Below are 25,878 nucleotides of genomic sequence, written 5' to 3' on the forward strand. Positions count from 1 at the left end.
TGAAAATTGGCTTGGGCAGGAAGGTGTGAAAGTGCCCTGTATTAAGGTGGTTAATTGCCATAAGGGTAGACTGGAAAAAAAAGTGTTCCAGTGAGCTCATCCAACAGGAAGCTTATACTGTATGACATAATTTCCTATTAGACATCAATCATTGTATGTGCATGTCGTGCACCAAGGAAACCTCGCAGACTTTGGACACAGACTCAGAAATTAATTTGAATGAAAATATTTTTATCTTATTTAACCACTTCATCCCCGGAAGGATTTACTCACCTAATGACCAGGGCATTTCTTTTCGATATGGCACTGTGTCGATTTAACTGACAATTGCCTGGTCATGTGACGTTGTACCCAAACAAGAACTATGTCCTTTTTTTCCCCACAAATAGAGCTTTCTTTTCGTGGTATTTGATCACTTCGGCGGTTTTTATTTTTTGCGCTTTAAACAAAAAAAAGAGCGTCAATTTTTTAAAAAACACCAACATTTTTTACCATTTGCTAAAAAATAAAAAAAAAATGAATTTCTTCATCAGTTTAGGCCAAATTGTATTCTTCTACATATTTTTGGTAAAAAAAAAAATCGCATACATTTATGGCATTTTTATTATTAATTATTTTTTACTAGTAATGACGGTGATCAGCGATTTTTAGTGGGGACTGCGGACAGATCGGACACTTTTGACACTTTTTTGGAACCATTGACATTTCTACAGTGATCAGAGCTAAAAATCGCCACTGATTATTGTATAAATGTCACTGGCAGGGAAGGGGTTAACACTAGGGGGTGATCAAGGGGTTAAGTGTTCCCTGGGAGTGTTTCTAACTGTGGGGGGAGGGGACTGACTGGGAGTAGAGAAATATCTTTGTTCTTGATTACTAGGAACAGCAGATCTGTCTCTCCTTCCCAGACAGAATGGGGATCTGTCTGTTTACATTGACAGATCCCCATTCTGGCTCTCTGAGGAGCAATCACGGGTCACCAGCAGACATCAGGGCCACTAGCTACGTGCATCAGCTCCAGCCTTGTGCTGCGTGCATGCGCCTCCTATAGCTCTTAAAGCAGCCTCCATTCACCTATGGCGATTTGTGCAGCCCTGCCAACCTGCCGCAGTATAATGACGGCGGCTGGTTGGCAAGCAGTTAAAGCGGGGTTCCCATTTAAAAAAAAAAATTAAAAGTCAGCAGCTACAAATACTGCAGCTGCTGAATTTTAATTGGACACTTACCTGTCCCAGGGTCCAGCGATGCGGGGGATCGAAGCCCCGCTCGTCCCCTCCCTCCGCTCGTCGGCGCCGGCATTTCAACTGTGGGCGCCCGGCTGTGGCTTCACAGCCGGGCACCCACTGCGCATGCGCAAGCCGTGCCGTCGTCACTGACCCCGAAATCATCTGGGACCGGTCACGTGTCCCAGATGATTGACAAGAGGGAGGGTGGAAAGGTGATCTCCCTTCCTGCGCCGTGGGAAGTGATGTCAGGAGCCCAGGCACCGAAGGAGGCAGACTACGAGGGACCCCCTAGCAACAGGCATTTAAAGGTAAGTAAAAAAAAAATTTTCTCCAAATGTTTTTTTTTATTTTTTTTAAGAACATTACTATTTTTTTTGGGGGGGGGTGGAACTCCACTTTAAAGACTGTCATAAAAAGGTCAAAGGTCCTAATAAAATAACATAACAACATATAAACATGCATGTATAAACATCTCATAAGCCAATGCTTCTAAATACCCTATAACCATCTAATCTATCCAAAGAGCCACTTGTGTTCAAACTTCAGGTCAGCCCAGGTGAATTGTTGTGGTGAAACCCAACATGTTTCTGACTTTTAGTCCTTTCTCAGGGGATAATAGGTATGTTTGCTTCTAGAAGTAGACATATAACAATCACTGTGAGAACCAAAAATGACTGCACTTGTGTAAAAATGATATGACTAAAAGCTGCAAACACACGAGTGAGATATTCATCACCAAAAATACACATGTAAACATAAAGTGTTGCGCTGAAAAAAACTGTGTAGTCAGTATATATTAATCTATTAAAATCCATTGTGAAGACAGTCCACAAATGAAAAAAAAGGGAAAAAAGTATGGTTCCAACAGCCAAAAGATCAAAGATGGATGTTACCCCAGTAGAAGTCCTATGGCAATGTAACGCGTAAGGCGGAGTGGCTTGGTCACGTCATTGCATTACCCAGAAGTGGAGGCGGGTGCCATCTTGCTTGATTGGGAGTTGTTTACAGGACATGCGCATGTTTTTTATACTTATGTGAGTAGCACTCACTTCTAAATAAAAGTTTGTTTTAAAGGTTTTAAACTATTTAGTGCTTTTTATTTCTATGTACAATGCATGAGGAATTGAAGGTACCTTCCTGGATGTACTCCCTGAGATACCACCCCTGAGATTGTGCTGTCTGGTTCAAGCACCGATGGAGGGAGCGAATCCCTAAAAGCCAGTTAGACCCGCCTGCATATAGGGGGCTCGAAAACTCTGGTAAGAGGACATCTCATTAGGATGTTGGTGATTGCTTCCTTTGGTGAAGGGAAGGAGACAACATCCATCTTCGATATTTTGGCTGTTGGAATCATACTTTTTTCCCTTTTTTTCATTTGTGGACCGTCTTCACGTTGGATTTTAATTAATTACTATATAGTGACTACAAAGTTTTTTTTTAGCGCATCACTTTATGTTTACATTTAACAATTATTATTTACATAGAAAATATCTTCAAAAGGCACATGTACAATATCTCACAAAAGTGAGTACACTCCTCACATTTTTGTAAATATTTTATTATATCTTTTCATGTGACAACACTGAAGAAATGACACTTTGCTACAATGTAAAGTAGTGAGTGTACAGCTTGTATAAAAGTGTAAATTTGCTGTCCCCTCAAAATAACTCAACACACAGCCATTAATGTCTAAAACGCTGGCAATAAAATTGAGTACACCCCTAAGTGAAAATGTACAAATTGGGCCTAATTAGCCATTTTCCCTCCCTGGTGTCATGTGACTCGTTAGTGTTACAAGGTCTCAGGTGTGAATGGTGAGCAGGTATGTTAAATTTGGTGTTATCGCTCTCACTCGCTTATACTGGTCACTGGAAGTTCAACATGGCACCTCATGGCAAAGAACTCTCTGAGGATCTGAAAAAAAGGAATTGTTGCTCTACGTAAAGATGGCCTAGGGTATAAGAAGATTGCCAAGACCCTGAAACTGAGCTGCAGCACGGTGGCCAAGACCATACAGCTGTTTAACAGGACAGGTTCCACTCAGAACAGGCCTCGCCATGGTCGACCAAAGAAGTTGAGTGCACGTGCTCAGCATCATATCCAGAGGTTGTCTTTGGGAAATAAACGTATGAGTGCTGCCAGCATTGCTGCAGAGGTTGAAGGGGTGGGGGGTCAGCCTGTCAGTGCTCAGATCATACGCTGCACACTGCATCAAATTGGTCTGCATGGCTGTCGTCACAGAAGGAAGCCTCTTCTACAGATCATGCACAAGAAAGCTCGCAAACAGACAAGACAAGCAGACTAAGGACATGGAATACTGGAACCATGTCCTATGGTCTGATGAGACCAAGATAAACTTATATGGTTCAAAAGGTGTCAAGCGTGTGTGGCAGCAACCAGATGAGGAGTACAAAGACAAGTGTACTGTGACATACTGAAGCAGAGCATGATCCCCTCCCTCTGGAGACTGGGCCGCAGGGCGGTATTCCAACATGATAACGACCCCAAACACACCTCCAAGATGACCACTGCCTTGCTAAAGAAGCTGAGGGTGAGGGTAATGGACTGGCCAAGCATGTCTGCAGACGAAAACCCTATTGAGCATCTGTGGGGCATCCTCAAACGGAAGGTGGAGGAGCGCAAGGTCTCTAACATCCACCAGCTCTGTGATGTCATCATGGAGGAGTGGAAGAGGACTCCAGTGGCAACCTATGAAGCTCTTGTGAACTCCATGCCCAAGAGGGTTAAGGCAGTGCTGGAAAATAATGGTGGCCACACAAAATATTGACACTTTGGGCCCAATTTGGACATTTTCAGTTAGGGGTGTACTCACTGTTGTTGCCAGTGGTTTAGTCATTAATGGCTGTGTGTTGAGTTATTTTGAGGGGACAGCAAATTGGCACTGTTATACAAGCTGTACAATCACTACTTTACATTGTAGCAAAGTGTCATTTCTTCAGTGTTGTCACATGAAAAGATATAATAAAATATTTACAAAAATGTGAGGGGTGTTCTCACTTTTGTGAGATACTGTATGTATGTATATATTATTTTGATATAAACTCAGTTCACATAAACATAGGCTGCTAACATAGGTGAAGATCTTTGCGGAAGCATGGTGCATACTTTGCAAGCCAGGAAGGAACTGACAAGTAATCTCTTGCCTAGCTTTGCCAGTTCACTTGAACAAATTAAGCATTCTGGTGAAAAATATTGCCAGCGATGCCCGGCTCAGAGTGAACTGATTTGCGCATTACTAGTCTCCTACCAATTTGGTTCACTTGCACAAACAAGATGGTTGGTATTAAATGAAAATTCTCGAGTTGCCTGGTTTGAAATTTGCTGATTAATTAAAGGTACCGCTGTGAAAAAAATTTACACATCGGTGTCTCTATTTAATCAATAAACTTTATACGACAGTGAAGTTCAATAAATAACTCAAGTGCAATTCTCTATGACCCATGAAATTGATGGCTATGGTGGGTCCATTAATGGTAATGGACTTTTGCATTTAATGCATAAGATCTCACCATGAATATTAAGCTGGTATACTCCCTTATTTAGTACTTTTTATTCAACCCACTCTCCTTCAATGAAAAAGCCAATTATGTAATGGATCATAATGTTAAAATAATAATCTATGAAATTATACCGATTTATACAGTTTAGATGAGAATATTTTTGTCTACAGGGACTCATCAAATTTTTTTTTTTTTTAACTTCCTTTTGTGGGGTGACATCAAACCTTTGTAAATGATTACTTTAATTGATTTTTTTGTTAGATAGTCATGGTAAAAGAATTTATGAGACCTAGCTGTGGGAGGCAAAGAGATAAAGTTATAACTACGGTGGAACACCCATAGATAGAGCAGCAGGGGTAAGAAGACAATTAGTCCTGCAGATTGGATGAATTCCAACTCAATTGACTGGCTATGACTTTGACCTACAGAAAGTTTTCACAAGGGTACATCAAATCCTCTAACTTTGCTGTTCACAAAAATTACAACCAGTAGTGGATCAACATCAACAATGCAAAGGTACAATTAAACACTTACCTAAGGTCTTCAAATCCATCCAGTCAGTACTGAAATACAAAAAAAAAACATTAGAAGTCTGTGCTGTTAACTCATTATCAACTCATGGCAACCCTTTAGGTAGCTGTCTTGCTTTGACTATGCCTCAATTTTATTGGCAAAGTACATATGTGGATTGCCACATTTCCTTCCTTTGTTGTTCAATCAACAGGCTGTGAACAGGTAGTAGGGATAAATGGACTGCTCTTGATTTCACAGCAAAATTAAAGGGTTCACACAAAATTTTCAAAACTAGTGTAGCACCTTTCAATCAGAACAGGTTGCTAGGTAAAATTACTTTAGCTCCTCTGTAATCTGTGGTGCAGGGGTTGATTGTTCTAGCCTGCTCAGTGTTGCTGGACTGATTGCTTCCCCCTGCCTTCTGGAAGGTTTTAGAAGTGCAGTGGGAGTAAGAATTAGAGAGCAGCTTGAATATTCATGGGGACTCGCCTAATCCCTGGAGAGGTGTAACCAGAGGGTGCCTTGAGGGCCCATAAATAGTCTGGAGCACTAGAACAGAGGTCTTTATGGATCAGGGGTAGCTATGCTGGAAGAGACTTCTGTCTGAGGGGCTCTGCCTGGGGGCGGGCCTATTACCCAAAGTCTGGGGTTCCCTGGCTTTTTTCAGCCTGGAGAGGCACTTGGAAGGATACCAGGGGAAGGCTAGATGGAAGAACGTCCAGTGGTTGGTGGTAACGTAAGTCTTTGCTTATCTTAGTAAGAACCTGTCAGCGAATATCAGAAGGTGGCAGCTGATAATCCTAAGGCCTGTGAGTACTGACCTATTTTCTATGTCCCGGAGACTGAGGAAGAGTAGGAGAGAGACACTGCTCCCTTAAAAATGATGGGATTTTAATTGAAGATATAAACGTCTGTTATCAAGATGAGCACATATACACCAGAGTATGGTTTAAAGTGGTTGTAAACCCTTACAGACCACTTTGACCTACAGGTAAGCCTAGATTAAGGCTTACCTGTAGGTCCAAGAAATATCTCCTAAACCTACACGGTTTAAGAGATATTTGCAAAAAGACAGGCACTGCTGTCTATGGCGCATACTCCGTCGACAGAGGCGCGCAGGCGAACTGAGCATGCCGCTGCTAACGGCGATATGCCGTTAGTGGCAGCTCCCGTGTGCATGCGTGGGAGTGACGTCATCATGGCTCCAGCCAATCACAGCTCCGGAGCCACGATACCCGGAAAGAACATGGACGCTCCATAGCAGAGGGGACAGCGGTGACATCGCAGGCTCCTGTGTCAGGTACAGTAAGTGACACATAATGGGCTACTATGTGATACTGAGCCCATTATGCTTTAACTTTGCAGGGAAACAAAGAGGAAGTAAACCCAGAATTGTTGACATTTTTGCAGATTTATTAAAAAAGAAAAACTGAAATATCATATGGTCCTAAGTATTCAGACCCTTTGCTCAATATTTAGTAGAAGCACCCTTTTAATCTAATACACCCATGAGCCTTTTCGGGAAAGATGCAACAAGTTTTGCACACCTGGATTTGGGGATCCTCTGCCATTCCTCCTTGCAGATCCTCTCCAGTTCTGTCAGGTTGGATGGTAAACATTGGTGGACAGCCATTTTTAGGTCTCTTCAGAGATGGTCAATTGGGTTTAAGTCAGGGCTCTAGCTGGGCCATTCAAGAACAGTCACTGAGTTGTTGTGAAGCCACTCCTTCCTTATTTTAGCTATGTGTTTAGGGTCATTGTCTTGTTGGAAGGTAAACCTTCGGCCCAGTCTGAGGTCCTGAGCACTCTAGAGAAGGTTTTCGTCCAGGATACCCCTGTACTTAGCCGCATTCATCTTTCCCTCGATTGCAACCAGTCGTCCTGTCCCTGCAGTTGAAAAACACCCCCACAGCCTGATGCTGCCACCACCATTTTTCACTGTTGGGACTGTATTGGACAGGTGATGAGCAGTGCCTGGTTTTCTCAACACATACCGCTTAGAATTAAGGCCAAAAAGTTATATCTTGGTCTCATTAGACCAAAGAATCTTATTTCTCACCATCTTGGAGTCCTTCAGGTGTTTTTTAGCAAACTCCATGCAGGCTTTCATGTGTCTTGCACTGAGGAGAGGCTTCCGTCGGGCCACTCTGCCATAAAGCCCCAACTGGTGGAGGGCTGCAGTGATGGTTGACTTTCTACAACTTTCTCCCATCTCCCGTCTGCATCTCTGGAGCTTAGCCACAGTGATCTTTGGGTTCTTCTTTACCTCTCTCACCAAGGCTCTTCTCCCCCGATAGCTCAGTTTGGCCGGACGGCCAGCTCTAGGAAGGGTTCTGGTCATCCCAAACGTCTTCCATTTAAGGATTATGGAGGCCACTGTGCTCTTAGGAACCTTAAGTGCAGCAGAATTTTTTTTTGTAACCTTGGCCAGATCTGTGCCTTGCCACAATTCTGTCTCTGAGCTTTTCAGGCAGTTCCTTTGACCTCATTCTCATTTGCTCTGACATGCACTGTGAGCTGTAAGGTCTTATATAGACAGGTGTGTGGCTTTCCTAATCAAGTCCAATCAGTATAATCAAACACAGCTGGACTCAAATGAAGGTGTAGAACCATCTCAAGGATGATCAGAAGAAATGGACAGCACCTGAGTTAAATATATGAGTGTCACAGCAAAGGGTCTGAGTACTTAGAACCATGTGATATTTCAGTTTTTCTTTTTTAATAAATCTGCAAAAATGTCAACAATTCTGTGTTTTTCTGTCAATATGGGGTGCTGTGTATACATTAATAAGGAAAGAAAATTAACTTAAATGATTTTAGCAAATGGATGCAATATAAAGAGTGAAAAATTTAAGGGGGTCTGAATACTTTCCATCCCCACTGTATTTATAACGTAGCAGATAAAAAAATCATCACCATGAATTGATACTTAATATATGAAACAAAATTCTTGAATATGCAGAGGAGCCGACATGTTTCGCAGATTCCTGCTTCTTCAAGGCACCGCATGCATTTATAGTTTCATCTAGGTTACATAAAACATGTGATTAATATAATAACAATGAATCAATATTAGATTTTGCACAATAGTAAGTAAATTCATAGCAGAGTAATATTGATTGCACGTGCCAACAACATATCCATATATATGTCCCGGAGACTGTAAGCAGCCTTCAGCTTTAAACAGAAGCAAGTGTTAGTATTGCAAAATCTAATAGTGCAGCGCTACAATATAAATAATGACTGAATAAAATATCAAATATAATGCATGAAAAAATATGTATAAATGTTTGATCAAATATATATAACCAAAAAGTCCTAATTTAGAAAAGAAGTCAAGATGTGTAGTCCCGCAAGCCGTGGTCAGAACAAGGATCTTCAAGATAGCCAAGGTGACATCATCCAATCTCGTGCTAAGCTTACCAGAATGAATGAGGCTCCCTACTAAGAGCAGTCCATATACACTTTCTTTACGATAGCAGCCCCAACATCATAAATGCAGAAATAGTCCTTTCGGGAGAGTAACAAAACAACACCACCATAGGAGTAATAGTTCCAGACGTATCCATGTTTATCATTGACTTCAAATATTTTGGCTTAAGTTGCCATCAATAGGGTGTTGTGCCGAATATGAAACAAAAGAAAATGCTCCAAATAGTGTGATACTGTGAAGCTAGGAAAACTTTATTACATTTAAAAGTTGTACTTGCATATCCAACGTTAAAAACAAGCATGTAAACAAGTGTGGAAGACGCCAGCATGATAAACTTTCTCCAATGACCAAAATGGCTAAAAATCAGTTGCGCATGTGTGGAAGCATGTGTATGTAGTTCCTCCCTATGCGTTTGGTCGCATCTGACATCATCGGGGGCACCCTGATATTGGTATTCCCCTAGCAAGTAGAGGCTTTGTGGGGGTCCTCTGTCAGGATAGTGAGAAGAGTCCTTATTTACTTCAGTTCTTTTGGGGTATCCCATGCCCTTCCCCTACCTATCCAAGTTCTTCTTAGCAAGAAAAATACAAAAGACACCCTTAGACTTTTTATTTGAGCAAGACAAAGAGAAAAAATGCTGTGTGCCTGGCTGTGTGAGCTCCAAGTGTGGATATGGGACAACTAATACCAGTGGCTCTTGCGGGGGTGGGATTGGGAAGTTGTTAATGTTCAAATAAATAGTATTTCTTAACCATAAAAGAGAAAAGTGACATGGCTGTCCTGGTGTAACAGTGTGAAAGTAGCAGCAAATTACAAAACAAGCTGAGCAGAATTACAAATATTGTGAAATACAAGTAAACTATAGTTTACATGTATGTATTTGAAATAAGTATTTCGTTTCTTGGCCAGGATTCAGTTTTAATAATTCATAAATGATACTGATAAAACATGGATGAAAATCTCAATGCTAAGCTCATGTTTATCAATATTAGACAACATTTATGATCAATTTGCTCTGGACTTGGTACGCTGTACTTTTCCAAGAGCATTAGACAAAAGAAAATTTAGTTTTCTTTGACTAAGCTGCTTGGTATGGATTTCATCTATATTTCCCAAGTGACCTTTTCCGTTGCGCAAGACGTTTTCTGCCTTGTATAATAGAGTCATAAAGGAAAGAACCAGTTTATCCAATTTTGAATATGACAGTTGAAGGGATAGATACTGTAGCAGAGTTCTGAAATGGGGAAGAGAGCAGTGTGCTCAAAAAAAAACAGCCAGAAGTAAAATAAATAAGAAGGCATAGACAAAGAAATGAATTAAAAAGTTATGTGGATGGAGGCAAGTAAGCAGGATGACAAGGAAGGGTTTCTACAACACCTGATGCTTTGCAATGTCTCAGACTGCAGTGGAATGTCAGGTTACAGTTATGTTGACCCAAAAGAGGAGGTGTCAAATGTATTAAGAGGAAAAAGAGAAAAAACTGCGCCAAGGTGTATCAAAATAAGGTGCCAAATCACAAGTTAAATCTTAACAAATAGTGAACAGTCTAGATGGTATAAGCAGCGATTATTCTACACAACAAAAACAGTGTAAATATAAAGATAATAATATAATCATGCTAAAACATTAACCCAATAATAAATATTAATCAATAATAGTGTATGAGACATAATTATATATAACGTGAGCAAGTAGCCACAAAATGATATAGTGCCAGAAATAGAACTAGTAATATAAAATTATATATGACATAAATTGTAATAGCCAAAAATAAATAATTAAACACCCGTGTACAGGTAAATGAATAAAATAAAATATTGAAAAAAGTCCATCAAATTGTGAAATATATGAGATCTTCCATGACGTGGAAAATATTGTGTTCAATCCACCACAAGTGATAAGGTTTGCTGCTTACCAGAGCCCCATGACCCCCCACTATAGAGGATCAGGGGAAGCCTGTACGGAGATAGCCCTCCAAAGCTTGACAAATAGACTCAGATTTAAAAATCATGGGTGATCATTAAACATCCAAGGACACCAAAATGGAATTATTGGAACTCAGATCCCATCCTATTTTCCCAGCTCTTTTGGTATTCTTCAGAATACCAAAAGAGCTGGGAAAATAGGATGGGATCTGAGTTCCAATAATTCAATTTCGGAATTCCGTCTTGGGCTGCTATCTCATCTTTAATGATATCCAAGAAACCATGAGAAAAAGCAGCCATGAGGGCCTCATTGTTCCAAGCGACCTCTGATGTACAGAATTCAATGACGTAATCGGCAACAGTTCTCATACTCTGAGGGATATGAGGCTCTTGGCAGCAGAAGTGGGGCATGCAAGAACATCACATACCCTTTTAAAAAGGACGTCACAAACTCAAGGTAACTCAGGACAATGTTTTTTTTTTCATCTGGCATAGAGGGTTTACCCAGGCCAAGGCTCTATCATAAAGCAAAAAAATAATGAAGCCTACTTTGCTTCTGTCCATGGGAAATGCCTGGGGCAGCATCTCAAAGTATATCCCAACCTGGTTGAGAAACCCTCTGCATTGAACTGGATCACCCCCAAATCGCTGGGGAAGCAAAGCGGACCCAGACATACCACTTACAGAGGTAATATTCAAGGTGGGTGCCTGCAGAGAGACTGGAGCAGCAGCACGGTTGGCCTGCAACACAGGTTGTACCAGAACAGCCACAGTGGGAGGATCCAGGTGAACAGTGTGATTCAGGAGCGTCTGTAACGCTATGGCAAACTGATCCATTCGGTGGTCCTGCTCATTCAATCTGGAAAAAATATTCCCACTAGGTGGATTGCCTGCAGATTCTGAATTCATACCCTTTGCCTACTGAACCATTAATCAGACAGAGACAAAAAATGCAGTAAAAATCACACCTTTCAATAAAATAGTAAAAATGGTACAAATAGTAAATGTAGTCGAAACATAGCCGGGGTTCGGTAGCCAAAGCGGGTAGTTAGAACAAGCCAGTAAATCAGGAAGCCAGAGATCAGCATGGTCGGGGGGCAGCAGACAGGATCAGGAACCAGAAGGGACGTCAGCCAAGGAAGTCTTTAACAGGAACACAGCAGAGAGTCTCCAGATATGTTTGACCAAGGCAAAGGCATGGAAGGAATGAACCAGGCAGTTTAAATAGCCAGAAGGGTCTGGCTGTAGGCTGGATTGATGAGCAGGAAATGATCACTAGGTAAGCCACTGTGGAACGATGAGTGCTGGCAATTAACCAACAGCTGAGCAACCTGAGCACTGAGAAAGGAGGGCTGAGAGCCCAGCCCTGACAATTCTGAAGAAACCCCTGTGTGTTTGTCTATACCTATGTTCTGAGTGAGTCTAATGGGAGTGGTTTCTTAATTATCAATCAGCTGCTGCACCTGCAGGGCTCTAATGAGAAACTGCTGGGTCTGCATCCCTTTGGGCTGGCCATACATGGGTCAAATTTCAAAAGAATCTTCTCTCGCAAATGTTATCTAAGAATTTTCATTTGCATTTTGCACCATTAGTGGGCTGCAGCAATGGCTGATTTTCGTGCGGCCCTCGAATTTGAGTGATCGGTCATGTTGGAAATTTTTTGAAAAATTAACAATTTTCTAATCAATGATGGGAGAATCGTGTGAGAAATATTATCGAAAAAGAAATGCACATGGGTGCAGGAAATGAAAATTCCCAAAAAGAAAGGAATATTCTGAGCTACAAAATGCATTTTCTGTAGCAACATGAGGTGAAATTGGTTGGGTCGAATTTTGAAATTTTGAACATCCAAATTATTGTTCACAACCTGGGAACAGATGATAAAGAACAAACATAAATGGGTATTGTGACCCAATTGCACAATATTGAACATAGCTGCGCAGTCCAGGCCCAATAATAGTAGGAGGCCTGCAACCTTTGGAAAAATTGAGTATTGCAATAGGTTTGCAAACCTCCAACATAATAGGCAACCTACTTCTTTGCCAGAGAAACGGGAAAGGTTCCCAAAACTCTGAGGTATTTGTAGTCAGTAAGGAGTTGGTAGAGGAACGCGTTGATGGAAAGGAAGGGAAGCAATGGCAGGCGACGTTGGAATATAAGAGAACAGTAGAAGGGGGAGATACCTGTGCGGGAGACAGCTTACAAAAAAAAAAAAAGGAAAAACATTTTTTTTTAAAGATACAGTCAGGTCCATAAAAATTGGGACATCGACACAATAATTCTAATCTTTTTGGCTCTATACACCACCACAATGGATTTGAAATGAAACGAACAAGATATGCTTTAACTGCAGACTTTCAGCTTTAATTTGAGGGTATTTACATCCAAATCTGGTGAACAGTGTAGGAATCACAACAGTTTGTATATTATTTAAGGGACCAAAAGTAATGGGACAATTGGCTGCTCAGCTGTTCCATGGCCAGGTGTGTGTTTTTCCCTCATTATCCCATTTACAAGCAGCAGATAAAAGTTCCAGAGTTCATTTCAAGTGTGCTATTTGCATTTGGAATCTGTTGCTGTCAACTCTCAATATGAGATCCAAAGAGCTGTCACTAATAGTGAAGCAAGCCATCATTAGGCTGAAAAAACAAAACAAATCCATCAGAGAGATAGCAAAAACATAAGGTGTGGCCAAATCAACTGTTTGGAACATCCTTAAAAATAAAGAACGCACCGGTGAGCTCAGCAACACCAAAAGACCCGTAAAACCACAGAAAACAACTGTGGTGGATGACCGAAGAATTCTTTCCCTGGTGAAGAAAACACCCTTCACAACAGTTGGCCAGATCAAGAACACTCTCCGGGAGGTAGGTGTATGTGTGTCAAAGTCAACAATCAAGAGAAGACTTCACCAGAGTGAATACAGAGGGTTCACCACAAAATGTAAACCATTGGTGAGCCTCAAAAACAGGAAGGCCAGATTAGAGTTTGCCAAACAACATCTAAAAAAGCCTTCACAGTTCTGGAACAACATCCTAGGATTGAAGGGGGAGGGTGAACTAGAATTACATCGGGCAGACAGGTCAGTTAGGGGTCAGGCATTAATGGAGGGTGGAATGGGGATAGATGGGGGGAGGGTTATGGCAGGTGACAAGAAATTTCCCATGTTACAAACAGCCATTGGAAACTATAGTGCCATTTGTACTACTAAAAATGATATGAAAAACACCAGAGCAAAATGTAATAATGCATTAAAGTGTTTGTACACCGATGCCAGAAGTCTGCCAAGCAAAATAGGTGAGTTGGAAGCTCTGGTGCATGAGGTGAACTATGATGTAATCGGTATTGCTGAAACTTGGCTTCAATCCTCACATGACTGGGCTATTAATATTCCTGGCTATGCACTCTTTCAGAGAGACAGGGTAAAAAGGAAAGGTGGCGGTACCGGGGGGGGGGGGTGAGAAGTGATCTCAAAGAAAGTGTGAAAGAGGACCTGGTTGATGGAGAGTGTGATGAATCTGAAGCATTTTGGGTGGAACTGCATATAGATGTGCGTAGTTCAAAGTTAATCATTGGAGTTTGTTATAGACCACCCAATGTTAACGAGGAGGTGGAGACTCCGCTCCTTGCACAGATGGAAAGGGCTGCAAGGGCTGGGACAGTGATAATAATGGGGGATTTTAACTACCCAGAAGTTGACTGGAGTAATGGCACTGCTGGGACAGTTAAAGGGCAAAAATTTATAAACCTATTACAGGACAATTTTATGGTCCAGTTTATTGAGGCCCCAACTAGGAATGAAGCTCTGTTGGACCTGGTTATCTCAAAACATGCAGAGCTTATTACTAATGTCCAGATAAAGGAACACCTGGGTAGCAGTGATCGTAACATGATTTCATTTGATGTTAGCTGTAAACAAGACATACATACGGGAAAGATAAAAACACTTAACTTCAAGAGAGCAAATATTCCAAGGATGAGGGCTGCTCTCCAGGATTTAGACTGGGAGGGAATATTTGCATTGATAAACACAGAACAGAAATGGGATTTCTTCAAAAAGACTGTTTGGGACCTCACTGCAAAGTATATTCCCATGGGCAATAAGTTTAAAAGGTTAAAAACAAAACCTATGTGGCTCACGGCCAAAGTTAAAGAAGCTATAAACAATAAAAAAAGTGTTTTTAAAAAATATAAAATGAAGGAACACTAGTGTCGTTTAAATGTTACAAAGAATTTAACAGAATATGTAAAAAGGAAATCAAGGATGCAAAAATTCAAAACGAACAACAGATTGCAAAAGATAGTAGGACAAACCCCAAAAAATTCTTCAAATATATTAATAGTAAAAAGGCCAGGTCTGAGCATGTAGGCCCTTTACAAAATAATCTAGAGTGGGTGACTGGGGACAGAGAGAAGGCAAATTTATTAAATACTTTCTTCAGCTCTGTGTATACAAAAGAGCATGGGGGAGCTCATGTCCATAATGGGGGTGGCAGTGACACAGCCCCAAATGATCCACAATGGCTCAAAAGTGATATGGTCCAGAATTATTTAGACAGAATAAAGGTGGATAAAGTGCCTGGACCTGATGGCATCCACCCATGGATCCTAAAAGAATTGAGCTCTGTAATTTCAAAGCCATTGTATCTAATTTTTAGGGACTCATTAATGACGGGAATAGTACCACTGGATTGGCACAGGGCAAACGTGGTGCCTATATTTAAAAAGAGATCAAAGTCTTTACCAAGTAACGATAGACCTGTTAGTTTAACTTCTATACTCGGGAAGATACTGGAGCGTTTAATAAAAGACCACATAGACGAGTTCTTGCTGGAAAAAAACATTTTAAGCAACAGACAGCATGGATTCATGAAAGACAGAAGTTGTCGGACAAACCTGATTTCTTTTTATGAAGAGGTAAGTAAAACCTTGAACAGAGGAGTGGCTGTGGACGTGGTATACTTGGATTTTGCAAAAGCATTTGACACAGTTCCCCACACGAGGCTCATGTGTAAGGTAAAGTCTACAGGCTTGGAAATATCAGTTTGTAAATGGATAGAAAACTGGCTAAAAGACAGAATTCAGAGAGTAGTAGTTAATGATTCGTACTCTGAATGGTCTAAGGTTATCAGTGGTGTACCCCAAGGTTCAGTGCTGGGACCCTTACTTTTTAATATCTTTATAAATGATATTGGGTCTGGGATCGAAAGTAACATTTCTGTCTTTGCAGATGACACCAAGCTTTCATATAGGTAGTCCAGGGTTCCCAAGTCAACTCAAATTTCTCGACAGAATTCTGCAGGATGCTTGTCATCTTTTCTTGTGACATTATCCAAAATATTTTCCGCTTTGCCATACTAAATGATATAAGAGGGCTCTTCCATGCTCAAGCTATTGTAATTTTAGCTCCGATTAAGATAAACCTAATCAAATTTTGAGTAGATTTAGAAGTTTTAGCAATTCATAGATTGAGAAGAGCTGTCTTGGGGTCCTGGGGCGCCGAAACTCCAGTTATCTTGCGGATTAAATGGAAGATTTGATTCCAGAACCCTCTGATTCTGGGGCACTGCCAAAAGATGTGCAGCAGGGAACCAGAATGCCCACATTCTCTAAAGCATAAAGGGGAAACTGCAGGATATATTTTTGCAAGGCGAGTAGGTACCATGTACCAGTGGGTAGTGACTTTCAAGTTAGCTTCTATCAGAGATATATTTTGGATACCCTTAAAGGTATGCTTGAAACAGTGATGCCATGTATTTATATCCCAGTCAAAATCAAGATCTTGTTCCCATCCTAGCATATAAGAGGTTTTATCCGTGGTCTCCGCTAAGGCCGAATAGATAAAAAAAAAATGCCTCCTCTCATCTCCAAGACTTTAGAGCACCACTGTTCATAAGGTGTCACTGTTAAAGGTCTGGGTTTTGTAACCCAAATCGAATTTAGAAGGTGAGAAATTTGGGTGAAGCGAAACTTCTCCGTGAGTGGCATCTCTAATTTAGTAACACAGTAGCTAAAATAAAGTGGACCTGAAGCGTTAATGAAGTGCCAATCCTATATAAGACTTTGTCTGTCCCGGGGAGAAAGCACGGGTTGTGGAAAATATGTGCTAGCGGGTGCCATACTAATGCAATTTTAGGTAGCTTATGTAGGGAATCACATAATGCTATTGAGTGAGACAAAGTTGGGGAGCGTATTGGGGTCGGGAAATTAGGGTCACTCCATATTAGTCTATAGTGAAGTTAGGGATTGATTGTTTCTCCATAGCAACCCAATCAGGTTTAGCACCTCTAGAATAGACAATAGAGATCTGAGCCAATGAGTTGCCTGGTAATACCACCAGAGATTGGGGAGTCCTAATCCTCCCTGGAATTTGGATAGTATATGTTTAGACAAACGGTGTCCTTTTTTTCCCCCACACAAATCGGACTATGTATGATTGCAGTTTAGAGATCTGGGCCTTGATAACTGGGATAGAAAGGGAGTGGAAGGATACCGGGTAATATTATCATTTTGATAGCATTGATTCTGCCTAGCCAGGAAAGTCCTAGGAATGACCAGTGTTAGAAGTGAGTTTCTTCATAAGAGGTGGGTAATTAATGCTATATAGCTGGTCTATAGAAGAGGCCAAGTTAATACCCAAGTACAGTAGGGGGTTGACTTATTCTCCCAGGTGAACGAGAAATGGTCCCACAGGCGGTCCACCAGAGCGGGAGAGGTCGATACATTCAGGGCCTGAGATTTGGACACACTGACTTTGAGGCCGGAGACCTGGCCAAAATCATGTAGCAATTTAGAAATGTCAGGAGTTGAGATGTGAGGAGAGGTAACGTATAATAATATATTGTTCGCGAAAAGGGCACGTTTATGTGTAAACGAACCGCAACGGACGCCGTGGATATCAGGGTGATTTCTGATCGCTATAGCCAAGGTCTCTATCGCTATAGCGAATATTAGAGGGGATAGAGGACATCCTTCCCTAGTCCTTCTAGCTATAGAAAAGGGTTCAGAGTAAATGCCTTGCATTCTGACTTGAGCGGAAGGGTGAAAGTAGAAAGCTTCCAACACTCTAGTGAAGTTAGGACCAAAGCCCTATCTGTTGAAGAATAGGAAGGGCCAAGAAATTATGTCAAAGGCCTTCTGAAAGTCTAAGGACAATAAGTATCCCTCCTGGGGAGGGCCCCCATCCCAACCCGATTTCATTAGAGAAATCACATCTATAGCTCTCCTTATCTGGTCCGGAACCTGCCTACCCAGTATAAAACCCACCTGGTCTTTATGTATGTAATTACCTATGAAAGAGGCTAAACGGTTGGATAAGAGTTTTGATAAGATTTTCAAGTCATTATTGACCATAGATATAGGTCTGTAGTTTTCCACTGCACTATGGTCTTTACCTGGTTTTGGTATAATGGAGATAAATGACTGGTTGGTGGCAGGGTCTAAAGGTTTACCTTTCCTTAGGGCGTTAAAATAACGTACCATATAAGGAGATAGGGTGCTTGCAAAGGCTTTATAGTAACAATTAGAGAATCCGCCAGGTCGGGGTGCTGACCCATTACGGAGCCCCTTAATAACCTCTAAGAGTCAGATTCTGAAACAGGAGATTCAAGAAGGGAGCGATGGTCATCCGTGAGAGTGGGAAGAGGGATCCCCTCCAGGAAGGCTTCGATGCTTTTAGGGTCCTCATCTTTGTCCGCAGTATATAGTTTGGACTAAAAAGAGTGAAAAGTTTCCATAATGCGGCTAGGATTTTGAGTAAAATTGCCCTTCAGAGCCCAAATTTTAGGAATGGAGATCGCATGATATTTAGGGGTCAGTTTATTAGCTAGTTTCAAGCCTATTTTGTCTTTTTGTGTATAGAAACGGGCACCTTGCCATCTCAGACTTTTTTCAGCGGCCATGGTAAGGGCTAGGTTTAAAGCTAGTTTAGCTGTATCAAGTTTGGCTAACATGGCTATAGTGGGGTTACGTTTGTGGGTTATGCTGAGTGATTTGAACTCCTCATCGAGCTTGTCTATGTCTACCTGACGTTCCTGTTTTAACTGAGAGGCTAATTGAATAAGTTTACCATGGATCACCACCTTATGAGCTCCCCATAAAGCTCCCATGAGATTTCCTCCACATCATTTAGAAGGAAAAACCCCTTCATCTCCTTCTCTAACATGGTGCATCTAACCGGATTGCTCAGAAGGGATTCGTTGAGTCTCCACGGGTGTGGACCTGAAGGAGAAGGAGCCTTACTAAGTTTTAATAAAATTAGGGAATGGTCCGACCAAGCTACATCTCGGATGATGCCGTACGAATGTCTAAGGTGGGGAGAAATATATGGTCTATTCTCCTATATGTCTTATGTGGGGCTGAGTAGTGTGTGTAGTCCCATGAAAAAGGGTTCATCTCTCTCCAGATATCCACCAGACCTAGAGTATGGAGAAGCTGGGTTATGCAGAGGCTTTGTTTAGGGGGCCTTTTTAGCTGGGGTGCCCCTGTGCTCGTTTTGTCCAAAAGCTGGTCAAATGCAATATTAGAATCACCTCCCATTACTAACTTTCCCTCGAAGTGAGGGGAGAGGGTTTGTAGCATTTCTAAGTAAAATTTTGCCTGACCCTTATTTGGTGCATAATAGGAGATGAATGTATATAGACAGCCGTCAATATGTCCTTTGACTAGAATGTATCGACCTTCCCGGTCCTTGATCGTTTGGGAATGAGCAAAAGAGACTTTTTTGGAAAAAAGGATGGCCACTCCCCTTTTTTTGGCCTCTGCATTTGCTAAGTAGTGAGCGGGATATTTATGGTGCAAAAATACTGGATTAAACTGCTGTTGGAAATGAGTCTCCTGAGGCAGGAGGAAAACAATACCCTGGGAATGGTAATGCTGAAATGCCTTGTGTCTCTTTATCTGGGAATTAAGGCCCTGGGTGATGTGAGATGCCACTTTAAGAGTATCACCCTGCTGAACCAAATTGGCCATGAATAGGGGTGGAGAAGTACTCTGCCATAATGTATATACAAACACACCCAGCCGGCCAGGAGACCACGGAGCAACCTTTCCAAATAGATATGTATTTTTGACTCATCTTAGGATGCCAAGGTCCCCGCACAGTCCTCTGGAAAAAAAGAGAAAGCAAGAGAAAAACGGGAAGAGAAATTGTAGAGGAGGAGGAGGATAGAACCCAGAACTGGAGATGTTCTGTGTTCTCCGAGCACAAGATCGGCATTGCCTGATCCTGTCAACCTAACAAATTAGATAGAAATATAAAAGTAATTGGGTGTTCTGAAATATTCAGGGTGCTGTCCTGTTGTTGCCAAGTAGAACTAGAGTTTCAACAGGGGGAAGAGCATTAATACCACTCCAGCCTATAAGCCTCTATTAAACAGAACAGTAGATGATATACAAATTTATCTGAAATATGTCATGGATCATTGGGCCAGAGGCCGGCCCTCACAAAATTGAAAATAACTAAAACTTAGTAAATTAGACATGTCAAAGTAAAATAACCACTGAACCGTAAGTTGTTGGTGCATAAAACAATAAGGAGTGGAAAACCTGAGGGAATTTAAGTCTGGAGCAGGCGACCCCCCATAAATGTCCATAGGGAAGATTATCAATAGCAGAGCTTGGTTCCCATCAGAGGCTCGCCCTATAGGGCCAAATATCAGATGAGGAGAGCAAGATCATAATTAAAATTTTTGAACTGTAGATCCGACTGATGTCCAACCCAAACCTAAGGAAGAGAATAACCATTAAAGGAGTATTAAAGAAACACTTTAAGAAACACAAGTCATGTTGCCCCCAAATTAGTGTAAATATGTGGGGACACAGTCAGGAACTTGTAACTTGGGAAGATGTACTTACAACCAAAAGTGGACCAAAATTGGTCAAAGGAAAATCTGGGGAGAAAGTTCTTCATCAGGGGGGGTGGAGTTCCGATGCCTTCTTTGTTTCTGCTTCTGCCAGGCAGGGGCCAGGGGTATGACCAGAAGAGGTCACTTGGAAGAACTCTGGCGGTTTGCAGAAGATGAAGTGGATTCTTGGGAGATGATGCCCAGTTGTAGCAGTAGATGTTCACCCTCTGGAAAGGAGGCAAAGCCATAAGTTTTATTCCGAAATTGAAACTGCAGACGGAAAGAGAACGACCACCAATATTTCACAGATTTTTGTGATAATTCTTCCCCTAGGAGGGGTTTGAGAGACCTCCTGCGTTGAATAGTTGTAGGGGACAAATCCGCAAAAATTTGAACCGGGTTCTCCTGTATAGATAGCTTGTCAGAGTCCCGAGCCTTCCTCATGACTTCATCCTTTACCGCATAGAAATGTGGTTTCACCACAATATCTCTAGGGAGACCATCCTGGCGAGGGGGTGGGAGAGCTCTGTGAGCTCTATCTAGCTCCAACCTGTGGTCCAGAATACCCGGAATGAAGTCGCTAATGAGGGACTTAACTGATTCTGGAAGACCCCGGACGTGAAAATTATAGTGTCTGCTTCTGTTCTCCATGTCATCAATTTTAGAGAACGTTGAGTCCAGTTGTTCCTGTAGTGTTTGAATACGAGCTGTGTTCTGGTTCGCCTATAACACTGTCTGGTCTACAGTCTGCTCATTGGCTTCCATTCGTGTGCCTAGGCTCTGTAGATCCATTTTAATAGTGTTAGTTATCTGGGCTGCAGTTTGGGCTAAACCATTCGCCAGCATTTCAGAGAATTTAATGAGGATTTGGTTCATGTCAGGTAGCGGGCCTGGGGTGAAGGAAGAAGCCTGTTGCAGAGTGTATAAGTCCGCAGGGCTATGGATTGGTGTGTTCAGGAGCTCATGAAAGGACCTTCCCAGGAGTGATTCTGTGGAAGCGGGGGAGGCTGCTGGGAGGAGAAGAGCACTTACTGGTGTGGCTGAGGTGCAGGGATAGGGTCCACATTGGAATCTGTGTCCGCAGATTCTCCTCCTGTGTCAGTTGCGGCCGCCATCTTGGAAGTTCCCTGAGCCTGGTCCCCAAAGCAGAGCTGGCGGGAGACCTCGCTCTTATGCTGCTTGCCCGACATTCGGGAGGGAGCTCTGACGTGTCCGGAGATCGGGCAGGTTGTGAGGCGCTGAGGCTGTTACACGGCTGGAGCGGGACGGAGCTCCCTAATCAAGCCACCATCTCGGGGGCCGGCACGCATGCGCCTTACTTTTTTTATTGGATGCGTTTTATAGCAGAAAGTAAAAAAAAAATGTTTTTTTTTTTCAAAATTGTCAGTCTTTTTTTGTTTATAGCGCTACAAATAAAAACCGAAGAGGTGATCAAACACCACCAAAAGAAAGTTTTATTTCTGAGAAAAAAAAAAAACATAAAATCAATTTTATTTGGGTACAACGTCGCACGACCACGCAGTTGTCAGTTAAAATAACGCAGTGCCGTATCGCAAAAAATGGCCTGGTAGTGAAAGGGGGCAAAACCTTCTGGGGCTGAAGTAGTTAAACCTATGTTGGATGTATCTTTGGGGTACTTCAAGAGCCTATTATACATTTTCTCTGTTATTTGGGATGTGGTATCCCCCTACATTATTCAACACCTGAATAGAGGACTCTATCGAAGACTTTTCACTGTACTAATGTACTAAGCAGCCCAAACGTCTTCTATTAAATTTTAGAAAGTTGTACCAAATAGCTCTAATTTAAAATTTAAAAAAAAAAGAAAGAAATTCTCCTAAAGTGACCTTGATTGGGTGCCATTTTCTTCTTATCTCAAGCCACAGTCCTAATGAGTTGCTAAGAAATGAAAGATGATTTATTACATTCTGTCTCGAACATTTCAACACACATTTCAACACACACAAAAAAAAACAGAAGAAGGGGGATTCAGCATTTCTTTGGCCCCGTCTTCTTTTTTTGAAAAGCAGCCTTTCACCTTCTCTATTTAATAGTTAGCTCCAGTATACCAAGCGATGTATTCAAACAAGGTCCTTTCAGAGCTCACAATGTGAAATTCATTATGGCAAATGCAATGATTTGTATAATATTTTGCCACGTTGTCCATCCTTACTGCGCTGTTTTAATTCATTTTTTTTCCCTGATGTCAGATTGAGAAAGGCCTGATTTCTCTAACGCCGTCTGCGGCTATTGTGAGTGACTGGCTGAGTGGAATTTCTCATTATGTTTACAGCGGAAAAAAAATATTACTTCTTATTATTATACTGAATCTCTGGAGGCACCGCGATAACATAAAATATTCTTTATAGGGTTATTTTTACTAAAAAAAATAAATAAAATAATTTATAGGTTGATTCAGATGAGCTGTGTGCCTCTGCTCCGCCTACCTTAGAGTCTCACTTCTTTTGCTGCACTCGGGGAAGTCTCGCTGTTTTTGCCGCTTTCCCTGTAAAATTTTTTTAAAAAAGGGAGAGGGGAATTGCGTTACAATGGCTGTGAAATATGTACAGGCTGGGGCATAGTAGAAAATAAATTCATAATATAATAAAATGTTGGTATTGGGTGGGAGGACTTTGTTTAAAAAAGCTGGAACGATCCCCTATATAAAGAAAAACTTTGTAAAGGGGTAATCCCCACGCCTCTCCAGATGGGGAGACTATGTGAAATGGGGATCTTTTGGTGCCTAAAAACAGTAAACAATGTAACGCGGTATATAAAATACCCACATTTTATTAAAAATTTTATTTTAATTAAAATCCACTTGGTGGCTGCTATGTGGTGGTGACCTTTTCCCTCAGAGACTATTTATACACATTTGACATATACTACGCCGGTGATCATAGTGTGATGCCCTCTCTCAATATGTATGCACATTGCATCTTTGGTGCTTTATGGCTATAATTTGAGCTATAAAGTCTAAAACCATTGAAACGGGTCCTGAAGAAGCCCTTCATTTGGGAGAAACACGTTGATCCATATAGAGTACTTTCTGTTATCCATTAATGTACAGATGTCTGTATTATATGCAGGGCTTTTTTTCTCAGAGAATAGTTCCAGGAACCCCCCCTTTCCAGGTCTACCCTTTTCTCCACCCCTACTCACCTCCTGAGCACCATTCCTTGGTTCCATCCCCTACCCACGTCCCAGTACCTCCGTTTTAGATAATACAGAACCAAGCTTCATTTTGTGGTGCTAAGTAGTTTGTATGGAATCTGGTAATGATAACAAGAAAAGCAGTAAAATAGATCCCCTGCAGCCAGCAACAATAGATCCCCCTTACAGCAATGGACCACCCGCAACAAAATTTTCCCCCAGCAACAATAGACTCCTGGCAGCAGCAACAGATCTCCCCACAGCCAGCATCAATAGACTCTCTGGCAGCCAGCAACATTAGAATCCTCCCTTAACAGTAGATCTCTCCCAACAACATAGGACCCACCCCCAGCAACATAAGACCCACCCCCAGCAACAAAAAGTCCCCCACCCGCAACAATAGACCTCCTCAGCAACAACAGCCCCCCCTGCAAAAAAAAAAATCCCCTCCAGCTACAATAGATCCCCCAGCAGTGTGCATCAAGAGACCCTGCAGCACACCCGAGCGCCCCTTTCCATTACATACAGTCAGTTTTTTGTCAGAATTTTGTATAAATAAAAATTTGGGCATTCTACATACTGTGTTACGTTGTTTACTGTTTTTGGGCACCAAAAAATCCCCATTTGACATAATCTCCCCATCTGGAGAGACATGGGGATTATCCCTTTACACATAATTAAATGTTGGTTTACTGTAAAAGGAACAATGACAGAATAACCTTGGATTGGTTTCTATAGGGTACTAACATGTACCTTGTTACAGCTGGGTGCTATAATATATGGAATAATTTTGTATTGCAAGATACACTTAATTGTGGTTGTAAACACTTACATATACCCAGTGAAGTGACTGGCCTCAGGTGATACACAGAGATGAAACTAGTTATCCTACATAAGTTGTACCTGTTGATCTGCAGTCCTCTCTCCTCTACAGCTGTTTAAAGTACAGAGATCAAATGCTATTTCCAATCTTTAGAAGGCAGGGGGCAGGGATCTGAAGTCACTCAATGCACAGCATAGAGCAGGGAGCTGAGTGTAATTAGAGACCTGAGTGTGGGGGGCGGGGAATAGACAAATCCTCCTCCACATGAGCTTATAGGGAAATATGCATAGCTGATTGTCAAAAGCCTGTTGTGTGCCGGAGGGGGGTGGAGCTGTCTCCTGAGATTTTGTGGTGTCAGCGTAGACTGTCAGAAGTGACTCATGTAGATAACAGAGGGACAGAGGGCAGAGAACAACCACACTTTGTGCTTTGGATTGAGGGTAGTACACACTGTAGAGGAATATACTTTTCATTTAAGATGTGTACAAATATTTTTAGGTAATACTATCCAATCTAAATGTTTAAGTACAGTGCCTTGAAAAAGTATTCACACCCCTTGAAATTTTCCACATTTTGTCATGTTACAACCAAAAACATAAATGTATTTTATTGGGATTTTATGTGACAGACCAACACAAAGTGTAACATAATTGTGAAGTGGAAGGAAAATGATAAATGTTTTTTACATTTTTTTTACAAATAAATATGTGAAAAGTGTGGGGTACATTTGTATTCAGCCCCCCGGAGTCAATACTTTGTAGAACCACCTTTCTCTGCAATTAGAGCTGCAAGTCTTTTTGGTGATATCTCTACCAGCTTTGCACATCTAGAGAAGGACATTTTTGCCCATTCTTCTTTGCAAAATAGCTCAAGCTCTGTCAGATTGGATGGAGAGAGTCTGTGAACAGCAATTTTCAAGTCTTACCACAGATTTTCAATTGGATTTAGGTCTGGACTTTGACTGGGCCATTCTAACACATGAATATGCTTTGATCTAAACAATTCCATGGTAGCTCTGGCTGTATGTTTAGGGTCGTTGTTCTGCTGGAAGGTGAACCTCCGCCCCAGTCACAAGTCTTTTGCAGACTCTAACATGTTTTCTTCTAAGATTGCCCTGTATTTGGCTCCATTCATCTTCCCATCAACTCTGACCAGCTTCCCAGTCTCTGCTGAAGAAAAGCATCCCCACAGCATGATGCTGCCATCACCATGTTTCACAGTGGGGATGGTGTGTTCAGGGTGATGTGCAGGGTTAGTTTTCCGCCACACATAACGTTTTGCTCTTAGGTCAAAAAGTTCAAATTTTGTCTCATCTGATCAGAGCACCTTCTTCCACATGTTTGCTGTGTCCCCCACATGGCTTTTCGCAAACTGCAAATGGGACTTCTTATGGTTTTCTTACAACAATGGATTTCTTCTTACCACCCTTCCTAAAAGGC

This window comes from Aquarana catesbeiana, linkage group LG05 (assembly GCF_042186555.1).
Source record: "Aquarana catesbeiana isolate 2022-GZ linkage group LG05, ASM4218655v1, whole genome shotgun sequence".
Classification (NCBI taxonomy): domain Eukaryota; kingdom Metazoa; phylum Chordata; class Amphibia; order Anura; family Ranidae; genus Aquarana; species Aquarana catesbeiana.